The 7648-nt window shown below is 42.7% G+C and overlaps 1 pseudogene; it reads right to left on the bottom strand.

Moving 5' to 3' along the window:
* LOC104720360 overlaps positions 1 to 7375 on the bottom strand; it is a 16503-nt pseudogene extending 9128 nt beyond the window's left edge.

Raw genomic sequence — 7648 nt, 5'->3', positions numbered from 1 at the left:
AAGTTAGAATGGACGCACAAGGAAAGTTTCAAACAATTCCTGTCGGAGAGCATGGAAAGGCAGAGGTGGAGCTCGCCGAGCAGTTACAAAACTTGTTGTTGGATCTGGTGGAGGATCAAAGTGATAATACGAATCTGGAGGATCATATGAGGGAATACTCGGATACAGTCGGGAGGATTCTAGATTTCTTGACGGACGTGTATACGCCCGAAGGTGATGTTGCTGCTGGTAGGAGTGGGGTAACACCCGAGACCGGGAGTACCAGTGCGGAGCGACCAGTGGAAGAGAGGCCGGAGACGATTGCAAGGATCCTTCTGATGTTGGATGAGTTGCACTCGCCGGAGAGAGTAGATGAAGAGAATGGTGCATTGATTGTACCGGAACCTGAAAAAGAGGAGAGGCCAGACCATGGAGACCCTAGGTCCGAGGAACCAAGGGCAAGAGGGGATAGAGTTGTGGAGGTGATCGATGTCATATCGAGTGATGATGAGGGGATTCCGACTTTTATAGTGGAACCAAGACGTGACCAAAACTCAATACCAAGAGACCGAGACCGAGATGGAGAGATCCGCATGGATCATGGAGAGGATGCGAGATCAAGAGCTAGTTCAAGTCGAGACGAGAGAAACCAGGGTGAATCAAGTCGAGTGATGTCAGACCAAGTAGTGTCCAACCAAATTGTACCAAGACCCAGTAGTCCTATCCGAGTTGTACCATTGTGAATGATACGTGCGGACCAGGAGTGGGAACCGAGAGATCTAGTGTTGGGGATCGATAGACCAGAAGAGTTAAAGAGATTGAACCGAGAAAGAGTAAGGTTTGAGGAAGGAGAAAGTAGTTCCAAGAAGCCGTGGATGTCTTACCAAGAGTTTCAGGCAAGAGAGAACCCGGAGGCGCGGTCAGTGACTTACCAACCGAGAGGCCGACTGAGAGTAAGAGCCACTCCCCGGAAAAGAGTGGTTTATCCAAACCAAGTGCATATAAGGAACCAGCCGTACTGTGAGTTGTGCGAAGGAGTGGGACGTTGGACCCGAAATTGCTGGAGGACATCGCTAAGGCGTATGTTGGCACCGGAGAATGCCAAATGTGATTGGTGTGGGATGCGGGGACACTTTTCTTACCGTTGTCCGAACCCAGGCCATATGAGGCATTGGAGGCCGTGTGATTCTTGTGGAGAACCGGGACACTTGAACAATCACTGTTGGAGGGCTAGACCAGACCGTCCTATATTCCCAGAGCCTACACGATGTATTGAGTGTGGAGGAAGTGGACACTTTTCCAACCGTTGTCCATACCGGGTTGTGCGAGAGAATTTGAACCCATCCAGTCAATTTGTGGGAACGGGAGAGCACCCGTTAGAGCAAGCTGACCAAGTGGAAGGGAGTTCGACGAACCGAGCTGGAACCTCATTGTCTGCCGCCTCTACCGCAACCGAGTCTCCCGCTGAGCCGTCGCCTGATGAACCGCCTAGGTTGTGTGTGTGCACCTGCAAAGTGTGTACCAGGCTTAGGAACCAGTGAAGTGGTTAAGAGTAAGAAAGGGAAGTTCTTTTGGTTGTTGTGTAAGGGTTGGATAGTTTTCCTTTGTTGTAATCCTTTAGGGCTAACCTTTGTTGTGTTGCCTAGGATCTGAACCCTTATTAAGTTATCGGCTAAGTGGTGTAGAACTCGTGTTTTTTCTTCAGTGATTGTGAAAAGTTCTGTGGAGTTCTTTAGCCGTGTTGTGTGGTTGTTTGTGTGTTGCTTGCTAATCGTTGCTTGTTTAATTACTTGCTTGATTTGCTTGAGTTTTATAGGTTGCATTGTTGATTATTTTCACATAATTAACTTGCATTGTTATCGCGCGATCGATGAGGATTCACGTAAGACACCATGGAGCTTGATCAGACAAAAGAGAAGAAGATCAAGAAAACTAGAGAGGTTTTGATCAAGAAAGAGGAGTCGGTTTGAAATGAAAGAAATGAGAGAACGGAGGAGTTAAGGCAAATCCTAAGAAATAGGAGGAGCAAGGGAGCATTGCAAACCAATTGAAATTGGTAAAGTAAGTCGAGAGAATTGAACTAAGTGCGAGCAAGGGAGTGCAAAAGTAATGCATGATCCAAGATCTAAATGCATAAGAGAGTGCAAGAAGATAATGGATCGCGAGAACGCATTTCTATGCTAAGTAAAGGCGAAGAAATNGGCAACGAGGAAAGCCAAGAAAAGATGACAAGGAGTAACAACATCCCAAGAGAAGAAGGAGATGGTTGGAGAATTCGGGGACGAATTCTTATGAGGGGGGGAGAANAAGTGGTGAGTAAGAGTTGTCAAACCAAACCATGTGAGAAAAGGAGTTAGGAAGGAATTAAGTGACTCGGAAGGTCAATCAAGGGAGGATCAGACGTGAGTGGCGTTTGAAACCAGTAAGGTTTTTATTGATCCAAGTATGGCGGGAAGTCATCAGACTCGGAAGTGGAGTTCAAAGTAGTTAAGGAGAAAAGCTAAGTGGAGCTAAAGAAATTAAAAAGGGCCGAAAATCTCTAAGGCGTAGAGTNAAGTTCTAGGAAAAATGTACGGACCGGAGGATGACCGAGCCAAGGCCGGAGTGGCCGGATGTACGGTCAAAACTTTAAGATTGATCGGAAGATGTCAGTTTACGCGGAAAACTGCGTATACGGGAGCGATGGTCTGAGACATACCAGAACGGACAGTACGGACCAAGTTGTACCCGAGGGACCAGTACGGTCTAAGAGATGTACCGGAAGGGACAGGAAGGACCCGAGANTTAAAAAAAAAAAAAAAAAGGAGAGAGCTTAAGTGTTTGAAGAGTTGGAACATTATGGGGAACCAAGTGGTTGTTGGAGATGAAGAAGTCTTCCAAAAGCATCAGCGAATGGTGTAGATAGAGCAAATTTTGAATGGAGTACATCTATGGCAACGAGGAAAGCCAAGAAAAGATGACAAGGAGTAACAACATCCCAAGAGAAGAAGGAGATGGTTGGAGAATTCGGGGACGAATTCTTATGAGGGGGGGAGAATGTAATGACCCTCGCTAAGGGCAAAAATCTCAAAATAAAAGTTCGAGGATATGGCCAGGAAAAGACTTAAAAAGGAAGAGGAGGAAAAACAAAGGAGAAAGGCCGAAGGGAAGTTCTAGGAAAAATGTACGGACCGGAGGATGACCGAGCCAAGGCCGGAGTGGCCGGATGTACGGTCAAAACTTTAAGATTGATCGGAAGATGTCAGTTTACGCGGAAAACTGCGTATACGGGAGCGATGGTCTGAGACATACCAGAACGGACAGTACGGACCAAGTTGTACCCGAGGGACCAGTACGGTCTAAGAGATGTACCGGAAGGGACAGGAAGGACCCGAGAGAGAAGACCGGGAGATGGCCGATGGTGACATGTACCATGTACCATGTACCATTTACCAGGTACCGTGTACCGTGTATTGTACGAGACGTACGTACGAACGGACTGACGCACCAGACGATTGCCGAGAAGATCGTTAGTGTCCAAGGAACCGTGAGAATTGTCCGAGTATGACCGATAGAACCTATAACGTCCTAGCGATGACCGAAGGGTAAACGGACGTGAGCACCGGACGAAGGACGAGAGAAAGGAGATGGAACTATGGGGTGTGTCGTGAGAAATTGGCCAATCAAATTGCATGCACACATGCAGAGAGAATTTTGGTGTTTATGATGGAATGTCGCGAGCTGATTGGGTGGTGAGACACACGCGCCACATGCAGCTAAGGAGGAAGACACTTGTCAAAATCCACTAAGGAGAAGAGAGGAGAAGTTTCGCCTATAAATATGGAGTTGGCGATTTCATTTGAGAAGCAATCTCATTTTTCTCCCAAGCTTTTCAACTCCCACTTTGTTAAAAACTCTAAAGATCTTTTCTCTCAAAACCGAGAGAGAAAGAGAAATAAAGGAGAGATCGTCGTGAGAGGGTGTTGGTGTTGAGAGATTGTTGGTGTTAAGGGAGAAACAAAGAAGAAATCCTTGAAGAGAAGGTGGTTGTTGTGTCAGAATCACACCGAGTCTAAGGGTCGCGAACCAAGAAGAGACAAAGGGCGGTGAGCGGTCGGAGCAAAAGGGAAAGTGGTCTGATCAAGTGGTGCAGTGAAGTCCGGATATCATCATCGGCGTAAAGGTGAGTTCTGTGGTAAGGCATGTAGAGTAGATGCATGTAGAGATGGTTTAAATTGGTTGCATGCGATTCATGGTAGGATTCATGTTAGAATCACCATGCGAAAGTGAGTTTGGTGCATGCATGTCATGGTAGGATTCATGCTAGAATCACCATGCGAAATGAGTTAAAATGCATGTTAAATAAGTTGGTCTCACCTAAAGATTGGATGAGAATGAAACCGGTTGCATTTTAAGTAAGTTGGAGAACTTAAAATTTGGTTAAGAGGATTGCATGCATGTTGAGACTTAGCGATTTGTTTTATTAGCATTGTCTTGCTTAATAAATCGGTTGCATGCATAAGAGGAGGTGAAGTTAGTTGCAATTTTTATTGCATAATTTCGGTTGAGGTTAGCTTGATGCTAAGTAAACTTAAAGAATTTTAAGTGTTAAACCGAATTAGTTGCATGCGCGTTTGATTGGGATTTACGTGGTTAAATCATATTCTTTGCATGCGAATAGACAAGTGATTTGTCTAAGCGATTTGAGTTGGTTACATGCATATGGTTTAATCTTAAGATCCTTGAATTTTCATTCTTGTTCTTGTTGATTAATGCATGTTCTACCGCATGAATGTTCTTGCTTGTTGGCTCGACTTTCTTGTGTGAAGCGGTAGTAAGTGTTTGTAGCAAAGTCTCTTGAATTCGTTTCTTGAGTCTTAGCTAGTGGAAGTGTAGTCGATAGTTCTGGTTCCGAAGATGTGTGTGTATCTCGCAAGAAGTTCTCGAAGATCACTTACGCGAGATACCATCACGGCTAACTAGCTATTAGCGTGACCGTTACATGACGATGTAACTTTGGTGGATCTCATGCTGGTTACCTTTGTGGTTTCAGCATGGGAGCTCATGCTGGTTACCGGGGAGGTTTCAGCATGGGTAGTGAGGAGGAACGGAACAGAATATCGAAGGGCCCTAGGTGAAGGAGTCTAGGATGAGTCAAGAGTCCCTTGTACTATTCTAGTCGTCCTTACATGTTGTGTTGGAGTTAAGAGTCTAAAGTGTCCAAGAGGTCCTTGTTCCTTTAGTTGTATTTTCTGTGGTTTGCGAGTCTAGATCGTCTCAGTTGAGTCGTGTGGATCTAACCTCACTCGCTTGTTGTGTGTTTTGTTGTGCTTCCGCTATAGCTTCTGTTGTGTAGCTTTGATGACTTGCATTGCTTGTTTGTTTACTTGCTGGGGTAGTCGGGATGGGAAGTAGAATCTTGTTTAGGATCAAGGGGTACCGAGGCTCACTGAGTAATCTTAGATTACTCATGATATTATTTTTGGTCTTGCAGGGAAGCCTAAGTGAGTCTAGAGCTGGAGCAAACATTAGGGTACCGGATAGGGTTTTTCATGTGTTTATTGTAAAACCCTATATTTTCATGAAAGAATACCCGACTATCTTTGTATATTACTTTAATGATTTATTTTCAATGTAATAAACTATTGAAGTAATATACAATCGTTGTTTTGTGAAAGCATGGCAAGTTGCGAACGATACTCGGTCTTGTCCGGACTGACACAACGCACCAGGCCGCAAGGGTTGCAAAGCCTAAGTAGTCTCGGTTGCGGGTGGAGTTGTACTAGGAAAGACTGGTCGGGAAGTCTGCAGCTTCCATCCCTCGACCGGATCAACCCAGTGCAATTCCCATTGTGGCGTCCCGTGGCTGTCCGATGGCCTGTGTGGTCATAGGACAGTTCGGGGGTGTTACAGTTATAATCAAACCTTATGATCTGTCCAGAACGATAGAGTAGACATTATATTTAAAAAAAATTAAAAAAGTTTTGGCATATAGTTTCCTTGAATATAATAATACCTTAACTATAGTTGAATGATCATTTGGTATTGTGTTTGAGAAAGCCTCAAAATCATCATCTGAATCCAAACAATGGGGATCTTCTGTGGCATTTTCAATTTTTCTGCATAGCTTCTCGTACTCCCTCTTTATATTAATACAAAAATAAACAGAATAAATAAAATTTTCCAATATATAATATGGAAAACAACATATACATAATACTTAAATGTTAAAATAGTTACTTCAGTTTTTGTCTTTTTATATAATATAAAGAAACAAATAGATGAGAAAATAATGAGAGAAGCGTAGTTAATCAGAGAATGGTGATCACTTAAATTTTGTGAACATAGTCATCGGTTCAGATGTGTTTCATCCTTTTACTTGTTCAGTTAAAATGTGTTTGTATCTCAACTCAAACTTGGCAAGGAGTGTTTTTGGTTGCACTGGCAGAACAAGCCAGTTTGAGTTTGTTTTACAAAATCAGGACCTTTTATTTTAAACAACCCCAAATGCCAACTTAATAGTCAAACTCACCTTCGTCATTTCCCAGTCTTTAATGTATACTGAATCATCTGTTACGACCAAAGGGTTTAAAAAATATCTAAAAGGAGCTCTAACTCTAACGTTGTATTTCTTGCAGAAGGGAACCCAAATCTTGGCGAACTTTGAAGCTTCCCTAAGTGAGAAGAAAGTGTGAGGTGAACATCCATCGTCTGATACATAACACGCTAGTTTATTCGCTGGATAATTCAGAGCTAACAGCGAAAGCAAAGTGTTCACAACAATAATTGGCGGCTCCCTAACGGGATCTGCCGTGGGAACGAACATATCTACTGAAGGAAGGTCATGAACCCTGAAATTAAAAAAAAGAAGAAGAGGATGATAACATAGAAATGAATGATGTTACTTAATTGTTTAAGACAATACTGTAGAATTTTAAACATGTAAATCCTTGATTTTATTTGGATGAAATTATATGGATCATTGTTTGAATAAAATGAAATTATAGGGGTTTTAAATGTATAGCTTCATTATTTGTAAATAAAATGGTACCTTTCATCAAGTCTATTTGGATAGGGTTTATCTTCAGCAGGACTCCATTTTATGCAGGTAATAATCAGCCATATGAATGAGAAAATAGATTCACAGAGAAAAGCCACAAGCCAAACGTTATCATTTTGGCTCATATGTAAGATTCGGTATAAAAGAAGAGAAAAGAGAAGGCCGAGAATCGTGAGATCCACAGTTCTCAAAACATAGCTTTCGTGTGAGATCTTTTCGCTTAGAGGAAGGAGAGAAGAGTTTGAATCCGCCATTGGAGGAGCTTGCTTGTGAGCTTTCTTGCTGTTTACGGATATGAATATGTGTTTACATGATGTGTACTATGTTATGAACCAACTATTTGCTTGAGAATTAAGTAGGATAGAAAGCTTAGCTCCCTCTTAACCCTAATTCTCTCTTAGAGATTGAGGTTAATTCTTGGGGCTTCCTTTCTCATTAATCAATAAAGACCATTATATATGTCTTGATACAACTTAATCAAAACCCTAATGCATAAATGGAAAATACTTAAACCAAATTCATAAAGTAAACCACCAAAACTAATTAATTAAATTGTCCTAACCATACGCTAATCTACCTAACCATGATCACGTATCATTACTCCACCCTTCCATTCGGAGCTTGTCCTCA

Source organism: Camelina sativa, chromosome 10, assembly GCF_000633955.1.
Source record: "Camelina sativa cultivar DH55 chromosome 10, Cs, whole genome shotgun sequence".
Classification (NCBI taxonomy): Eukaryota; Viridiplantae; Streptophyta; class Magnoliopsida; order Brassicales; family Brassicaceae; genus Camelina; species Camelina sativa.
Note: the sequence above shows the minus strand (reverse complement) of the source record. Positions and strands in the feature narration are given on the sequence as shown.